Raw genomic sequence first — 9,663 nt, forward strand, 5'->3', positions numbered from 1 at the left:
AGGTGATGTGGTATGCTCCTATAATACCATGGTTGAAACGTTTGTTCAGAAACAAAGAGCATGTTAGGTTCTTGCGATGGCACAAAGAAAACCGTAAGAAAAACGCGATGTTGAGACACCCCGCTGATGGGTTGAGTGGAGAAAAATCGAGAGAGAGTTCTCGGACTTTGCAGATGGCGCAAAAAACTTAAGGTTTGGTCTAAGTACAAATGACATTAATATTTCACTCAAACACACTACATAGTTCTAAAAAGTTCCATCTTGGTGGCTCAGTATATCAATGTAGACAAAAATATTGTACTGTCCCAATACCCGGGGCAGTATGACGATTGGATTGCACATGAAAACATAGAGACTTTAGGTAGTTGCTTGCAGACACATCTCATGAATGACACCACTATTGGTGATCGGCTGTACTTGTTGGTCAGGACACCATCTTTGACTGTATTGACTTTCCAAGGGTACGAGATAAATGAGAATACATTTTAAACGATCGCCCAAGATAAAAAGAGCACCAACCAAAACAGTGGTGTCCGCATTGATGCACTAAACAACAGAGGGCAAAATGATACATATTATGGTTACATAGAGGAGATATGGAAATTTTACTATGGACTTTCTTTTAAGATTCCTTTGTTTTGGTGCAAATGGGTCAAGCTTACAGGAGGTTGGGTTCAGGTAGAAAAGATGTATGGAATGACAACAGTGGCTCTCAATAACCTTGGGTATAGATAAGAACCATTTGTCCTGATCAATGGTGTGGATCGGGTTTTTTTATGTGAGGGACATTTCTACCAAACCAAAAAAGCAAACTAATACATCATACGATGAGCCAAAACACCACATAGTTCTTTCAGGAAAAAGAAACATTGTGGAAGTGGAAGACAAGACATACATGTCAGAAGATTATAATAAGTTTGATAAAATTCCGCCAGCCACGGTGAACACTGACCCAAGCATCTGGTTAAATCATGAAGATAGTGTCCACTTAATTCACGAAGAATCAAACGAAATATGTCACAAATGCGCAAAATCGACTATCGTGGAACATGTGTTGCCTGCCAAAACCCACCGGCGAGCACCGACGAGCAACACGGAGAGCCGGGAGGCTCCCAGGACTGCTGGAGGGCCCTGGTCCCTCGGGCGACGGCCCGCAATGCTCCGACACACGTCCTGGCTAATGCAAGGGCGTGCCACCTGACCTATACCTGGTCAGGAAGGTGATGGATTGCTTCGATTAGTTTCCTGCATGGCAAACACGTAAACATTAAATACGAGCCCCGATCGGCTCTTAGGTTACCCTGTGAATCGGCTCAAAGAGCCGATTACCCCATGGTTCACGTTGGATTTACGATAACATGGGGATCCTGCTTTATCAATATAAAGTTAAATCAATCTACGACAGTCTAGGGTTTCACCGCATAACCGGAACATCCTACACGTAGTTGAGCCTAGCGGATACGCAAGATGATGGAAAACCGGTCCTAAAGAGGCCTAAAAACCAACACGAAGTCGATCCCGGAACAATCCCTCTAGGATTAGTAAACCATACCTTACGCACTACCGGATCGTTCAACCCGTTTGCAAGGCCTAACCATGCGGATATCAAACCAATCCTTGGAGAACAAGGAACAACTATAACGGATCAGATCTACTAAATAAAGAACAAGCAAGATGCTGCCCTTACACCCAAGATAGGTGCAAAGGCAGCTAGATATTGAGGAGCGGCGTAGTTAAGCAAGCATATCATAAAAGTATCGACGTCAGCCCCAAAACATCTACGATAAGGGTGTTGCTCGCCATCAAAAAGGCTTCGATACGAGCAACACCAACAACGAATAAGCGATCATCGCCTAGATCGCAAGATGCGATCTAGGCGGCATGTTGCTTACCGGAAGAAACCCTCGAAACAAGGGGTGGCGATGCGCCTAGATTGGTTTGTTGTGAACGTGATCGTCCTCCTTTCTCAATAACTCTAGGTACATATTTATAGTCCGTGGACTTTCTAATTTGGAAATAAACCTACCCGTGTACGAGCTAAACTCTATCTCTTAATTCTAACAAAATCTACCATAATGTACAAATACAAGGGCAATCTAGCCCAAACTCCCGTACAAGGTCGATTCAGAAATATTGTACGTGCATATCCTCTAAGCCCATCTTCGATCACGGCCCATCTCCTGCTCTGGCTAAATTCTGGTAATAACACATGCCCCCTGGTTTTGGCAATAATAATTCCAAAACCACTCTGTCTTTTCCTCATCGGGTTACGCGTTGCAGAGCAGAACCGCTTCAGTGTCTTTCCATCATGATGCCCTGTCTTCTCAACTTCTGCACGATTGACAATTTTGGCACCACGTCCTCGAAAACTGCCCAAGCATTGAATTATCTCCCACTATATCCCCTTTATTTAATCTCACCCGAGCAGTTCGCCTCTTCATCCTCCTGTTCCACATTAGCCATCGACAAAAAACCCTCCTCTGCACCATGGACTCCTCCTCCTCCTCTGCCTCCTCGGGTCTCTCCTTCCAGTCCTCCTCCTCCAGCGAGCCGGAGCCGGAGTTCGACCTGATGGCGGCGTACGAGGCCCTCGCCCCGAGCATTGGGACGAGAGGGATTGGGACTTCTCCGTCTGGTCAGAGGATGACGCCTCCTTGACCGACGGGGAGGACAACCTCCAGTTCCTTGTGGATGGGGGGTTGGAGGAGGAGAGCGACGACGACCTCTTCTCCTGGGACGGCTTCTCCTCTTCCGACGAGGAGGGGGAAGCGGAGGATGACTCCTCCTCCGACGAGTACCCGCCGGTGAAGCGTTTCCGCGCCGGGTCGGAGGACGACGACGACGACGAGGAGGAGGAGTACGGAGCGCCTGCCGCCGGCTACGGCAGCAGCGACGAGGACTTCGCCGGCAGCAGCGCCGACGAAAGCTACGACGGCGACGACGAGGGCAGCGACGGCCCCTAGATTATGGACTACTAGAATAGGACTCGTAGTAGTAGTGCATTAGGCAGTAGATCCTCCTTTTGTGAGCAATCGGCTCTTCTTGTAAAAATCCCCCTTTTAATCAATGAAGAAGGATTCCATGTTTGATTTGTCCGATTCTCAAAATAGATCAATGCTCAAAGAGCCGATGGCAACGCATCGGTCTTTCACCAAAACGCCAGCAAAGCCAGCCCCCAAATTCAAACGGTGACCTGATGCGTGCTTGTGACAGTTGTACCTCTAGAGTCGATGGCTGCGCATCGGCTTTTTTAGTTCTAAAGTCGATGTCAGTGCATCGGCTGTGCTTTGCATATTCTTTAAAAAAAAAATTACTAGCCAATTTCATGCATCGGCCCCATACTTCACTGTCCGTCCTCCCACATACTCGGGAAATATTTCTTGAGATGCTGACCATTGATAGCCACTGGGAATTTTACCCCGCTCAGCTCCTCGAGCATGTATGCGTTACCCTTTAGAACTTGGTCGACTCTGTACGGCCCATGCCAATTTGGAGACCATTTACCATACACCTTATCCTTAGTCCCCAATGGCAATACAGCTTTCCATACCAGATCACCAACGTGGAACTCCTTTGGTCTCACCTTCTTATTATATGCGCGAGCTACCTTGGCTTTGTTCTCTATAATTTTCTCAAGCGACCAAAGTCTAAGTTCCGTCAGATCCTCAATGCTATCACTCATCAGGGCTGCATATTCTTCAGTTGTTAAGTCATTTTGAAACGTAACACGTCTCGACCCAGCCGTGATTTCCCAGGGCAACACGGCTTCTTGTCCATAGACCGGATGGTATGGCGAGGTTTTTATCGCTCCATGACATGACATACGATAAGCCCACAAAGCCTCTGACAATATCTCGTGCCAACGTCTAGGGTGCTCGTCAACTTTCCTCTTAATTAGCTTGATAAGGCTCTGGTTGGACGCTTCAGCTTGCCCATTTTCTTGAGCATAGTATGGGGACGATCGGATCAACTTAATTCCCATGTCCTCGCAGAACTCTCTAAACTCGCGAGAAACGAAAACCGAACCTCCATCGGTCGTGATAGTATGGGGAATCCCAAATCTGTGAATGACATGTTCTTTCACAAAATTGACAACATCAGCCGATGCTACTGACTTCATAGGGACGGCCTCCACCCATTTAGTAAAATAATCTGTGATGGCCAAAATCCACACATGGCCTTTGCTCGATGGAGGATTGATTTTGCCGATCATATCCATACCCCAACCTCGAAATGGCCAAGGCTTGATGATGGGGTTCATTGCTGATGCAGGTGCCATCTGAATTTTCCCAAACTTTTGACATGCTTGACACCCTTTATAGTAATTAAAATAGTCCTCAAGCATGGTGGGCCAATAAAACCCCGATCACCTGATCAACCATTTCATCTTATAAGCCGATTGATGAGTTCCACAGGCGCCTTCGTGTACCTCGTGTAAGAGCCGATTCGACTCGGCTGGTCCGAGAAGTAACCCTTCCAAGGTCCTGTAGAACATGTCATCTCCAATAAGGACATACTTCATGGCCTTGTACCTTATCCGTTTAGGTGCCCCCCGAGCCGAATCTTTCAAGTAATTGAAGATATCGGCTCTCCAGTCATCCGGTTCCATGAACTGTACCTGGACATCGGCTCCACCTGCTACGTCCTTGTAACCTGACGCCATCTGTGCGAGATCGTTCGCCTCGGTATTCTGCAACCTTGGGATCCAGTTGAAGTTTATGTACCTAAATTGTGCCATCAGCTCACGGCATTGCATCCATAATGGGAAAAGCGACTCGCTCTCACATTTGTATTCTTCCGTGAGCTGGGAAATCACCAACTTTGAGTCTCCAAAAAGTTCCACTCTTACGCTCCGGCTTCAATGAGCAACTCCATTCCCTTGCGTATTGCTTCATACTCGGCGACATTGTTGGTGCAAGGGGTAGATAGCCTGATGGAGAAGGAATAGGTTGCCCCCCGGGGCGACACGAGTAGAATGCCGATGCCGCAACCATCATCACAAGCCGATCCATCGAAAAACATGGCCCATGCACGTACAGATAGTGCTGCTATATCAGTGTTGATTCGTTCAGCAATAAGATCGGCCAACGCCTGTCCCTTGACTGCTTTCGCAGGTTGATACCGGAGATCAAATTCCGATAATGCAAACATCCACTTACCGAGTCGGCCTTTCAACACAGGAGCCGACGGCATGTGTTTGACGACATCTGATTTGCATATGATGACAATTTCCGCGGTCGGCAAGATGTGACGAAGCTTGGTGCGGGTAAAAAATAGGCGGAGGCACAACTTCTCGATCTCGGGGTACCTAGTCTCCGCATGCAACATCCTTCTGCTGAGGTAGAAAGCGACTCTTTCCGGACCATCATAGACTTGCACCACCAGCGAGGCGATGGAAGTGTCGGCTATCGACAGGTAAATATAGAATGGTCACGTCTTGCTTGGGGCGGAACCAACACGGGTGGCTTCGTTAGATATTCTTTAATTTCGTCAAACGCTCGCTGTTGCTCTGCCCCCCAGCGAAACTCCTCATCAGGTTTAATTTTTACCAATCCCATGAACGGCTCGATTCGTCATGACAGGTTAGAGATGAACCTTCTGATGAAGTTGATTTTGCCGATTAGACACTGGAGTTCCTTCTTCGTGGTAGGTGGCTTCATTGTTCGTACTGCCTCTTGACTTTTCAGGTTGATCTCAATTCCACGTTCATGAACCAAGAAGCCCAAGAATTGACCGGCCGTCACACCAAAAGCACACTTCTTTGGATTCATTCTTAGTCCGAATTTTCTAGTTCGGTCCAGGATGCGTCGCAAATCCTCCAAGTGTCCTTCCACTGAGACAGACTTGACCACCACGTCATCAATGTAAATCTCCACCAACTTGCCGATCGAGATCATGAAAGATGTAATTCATGGCTCGTTGGTACGTTGCGCCGGCATTTTCCGAGTCCAAATGTCATGACTACATATTCAAACAAGCCCACCGAACTCGGTACTCTGAATGCGGTCTTGTGTATATCTTACGGAGCCATAAAAATTTGGTTGTAACCGGCATTGCCATCCATGAAACTTAAAACCTTATGACCAGCAGCTGCATTGATCAATGTCTCTGCTACCGGCATCGGATACTCATCCTTTGGAGTGGCTCTATTGAGATCCCGAAAATCTATGGCGACACGCCATCGGCCGTCCTTTTTCTCTACAGGTACGATACTAGAAATCCACTCAGCATACCTGCATGGCCTGATGAACCCAGCGCTCAACATTTTCTCGATCTCTTTCTTGACTTCTTGTAAAATTTCGGCCTTCATCTGTCGTGCTCGCTGCTGGAATGGCCGAAATCCTTTCTTAAGAGGGAGCCGATGCTCAATGATGCTCCTGTCTAACCCGGGCATCTCTGTGTAATCCCAGGCAAAACAATCTGGGTATTCTTTTAACAAAGCTATCATCAGGCTCCTCGGATGCGGATCTAACTTTTTGCTGATAAATGTTGGTCGTGGCTTATCCCCAGGACCAATGTCAATCTCTTCTAGCTCATCAGCCAATGTAAACCCATATCCTAGCTTTCCGTCGCCTGCTAGATCGATGCTGAACACGAGGCGAACGTATGGCGAGGATAATTTTGGCCGATTGCTGGAACCGGCCTCCTTTTTGATTGTATTGCTCAATGAAGGTTTACAACTGATTTGTGCTCCCCTACGGGAGGGAGTCGCCCTACTACGACTACGTGACATGCTTGAAGTGAGATCCTTGCTTTCTATTTTTTGGGGCCGATCGCAGGGATCGGCCTTGCCACGTATGTCGATTGATGTTGCTCTTGCTACTTTGTCAGTCCGGTGGATAAGACCAGCCTCACCCCGTTTTTTGTAACTTCGATGCGATCACAGCCGTCCAAACTGACCCCAGAGAGCGGCTCTTGGTCTTCCGAGTCCCAAATATTCATGCCGGCTATTGAGACCTCGATCGAGTCGTCTACATGAACGACCTCCACTTCATCTCCATCCCATTGTATCAGGCACTGGTGCATTGTAGATGGAATGCAGCAGTTGGCGTGAATCCAATCCCTCCCTAGCAGGACAGCGTAGGTGCTTTTGCTGTCGATGATGAAGAATGATGTAGGGATGGTTTTTCGGCCTACGGTTAGATCCACGTTCAAAACGCCTTGCGTCTCTGATGCTTGGCCGTTGAAGTCGTTTAGTGTGACGTTGGTTTTGATCAAATCTGCGCTAGAGCGTCCCAAACGCCGTAGCATGGAGTATGGCATGATATTGACTGTTGCTCCCGTGTCAACCAACATCTTGCAGACAGGCTGCCAATTGATATAACCTTTTACGTACAGGGCCTTCATATGTTTGTAGCCCTTCTCTCGTGGCTTTTCAAAGATAACTGGCCGTGGACCGCAGTCAAACTGTGCTATCGGCACTTCTTCGGTTCCTGGAGCACGAAACTCCGACGGAAGTATGAACACCATATTTGTGCCAGCCGATGTACTCGCATCGGCTTTTACTTGCTTGGGGCGCAATTCTTTCTTCTGTGGACGACTCTCCTCGTCCAAAGTTTGCTGAATTTTCACGGTCAGATCGGGCCGCGCTTTCCTCAACGTGTGCAGGTATTGAGCCACGGCTTGCTCCAAGCTACGTAGCCGCTGAACCCTACGCTTTTGGGAGTGGCTGAGTCCATCAGGGCACCACCTTGGCCGGTGGTACCTATCCTCTTCTTCATCTTCTGACTCCTCAAAGTCTTCTTCTTGAGATGACCCAGCTCGTATGTTCTGAGATGGGAGAGGCCCTAGACGCTTGAAAACTGAAACTTCTCCTGCGTCCTTCTTCTGCTGTCTACACTCCGGGCCGTTGTCGATTGTAGGCAATCGGCTCATTCCTGAATCCCAGCAGTGCTTAAAGAAAGGACAGTCCCAGTGTCTATCCATGTCCTCCTGCTCTCTTGATTTCCCTTTAGCGCGGTGCTCATATCCTTCGTCGTCTCTATCATACCGACGATATCTTCTATTGTCTACGTCAGACCGACGATATCTTTCGTCTTCTCCGTCGTACCGCCGACGTCGGTCATACTGACGCTCATACTTGTTAAGGAGATGCGCGGAGAGTGGTCGTTGATATCGCACGCTTCTCACTTGTTCCTCGGTGAGGTACCGTCTGTTATCATATTGGGGCCGGTCGCGTGGGCCGGCCTCCTCCTTTTCTTTGCCACGGGAGTGACCGCTTTCTTCTTTATCCTTGCCATGGTGGTATACAGGCCCTGCCATGTTAACGTCGAATGAGAAATCTAGCCGACGCCTCGTGGAGTGATTGAGTTCCACCATGTTGACACCAGGAAACGGATGTGTGTCCACTTTCATGGCAAACTGCCCAAAGATCAAACGGCCTTGTTCTATCGCCATTTGGATCTGCCGACGCAACTCTTTGCAGTCATTGGTGATATGGGTGAACGAGTGATGCCACTTGTAGTATGGTCTCCCGTTCATCTCTTGCGCCGTAGGGATTTTATGGCCTTCGGGTAACTTCAACTGTTTTTCCTTAAGCAATAAATCGAATATCTGCTCAGCTTTGCTCACGTCGAAGTCAAACCCTTTTGCAGGCCCTTGTTGTTTCACCCATTTGCAGGACACGGGAGCTGCCCCCCCCCCCCCCGAGCCCATTTAGCCACGGCTACTTCCAGGTCTTCTGCAGAATCCTCAGCTTCTTCTATCTCGACCAGGCCTACCGGACGCTTAAACTTGTCTTGGTACAATTCAGGGTGGCGCTGCTCATACAATGTTAATTTCTAGACCATGTGCGTCAGTGAACTGTACTCTACTTGGAAAGCCAGATCCTTGATCGGCGTAGCGAGGCCCAATGCTGCCAGATCGACTGCTTCTTCTCAGTTAAACGAACCGAATAACATCGGTTCCTGACAGTCCTGAAACGTTGAATGTATTCCGACACCGTTTCTCCCCGCTTCTGCCGCACCTGCGTTAGATCGGCAATGCCAGCCTCGGTAGCTTCTGAGTGATATTGAACATGAAACTGTTCTTCCAGTTGCTTCCATGTCCGGACTGAGTTTGGTGGCAACGAGGTGTACCACCCAAAGGCTGATCCCGTGAGAGATTGTGCAAAAAACCTTACACGTAACGGGTCTGATGCTGAAATCATGCCCAACTGTGCCAAATATCGGTTCACGTGCTCAATTGAGCCAGACTCTTCTGATCCATTGAATTTTGAGAATTCAGGGAGCCGATACTTGGGTGGCAGCGGGATCAAATCATACTCGTCGAGGTACAGCTTGGAATAGCCGATTGTTTTCCTCTTTGGCAGGATGCCGAACTGGTCTCTCAAGATGGTACTGATTTGTTCCATGGTATGAGCTGCAGGGACCGAGCTTTCATGACTCGTTCCGGTGGCATATTTAGCTAGCCATGCCTGTTTCTCGGCGTCTGCTCCAGAAGTCCCTGCTGGTGCAATCTGGTTCGTGCGCGCCAAGGTATTGCAGTCCGGCACGTATGTGCACACGTATCCATGTGGGATCTCTTTAGGCGGCTCATACAGGAATTGGCAATCGTCAGGATCGCCTCCAACCTTGTAGACGACGTACGCCGGTGAACCACGTAGCTCCGGAGCTGCAGCGCGAATGGCAGCGGCGGTCCGGTGCAGGAACGGTATTTCTCCCT

The sequence above is a fragment of the Lolium rigidum genome, chromosome 5, assembly GCF_022539505.1.
Source record: "Lolium rigidum isolate FL_2022 chromosome 5, APGP_CSIRO_Lrig_0.1, whole genome shotgun sequence".
Taxonomy (NCBI): domain Eukaryota; kingdom Viridiplantae; phylum Streptophyta; class Magnoliopsida; order Poales; family Poaceae; genus Lolium; species Lolium rigidum.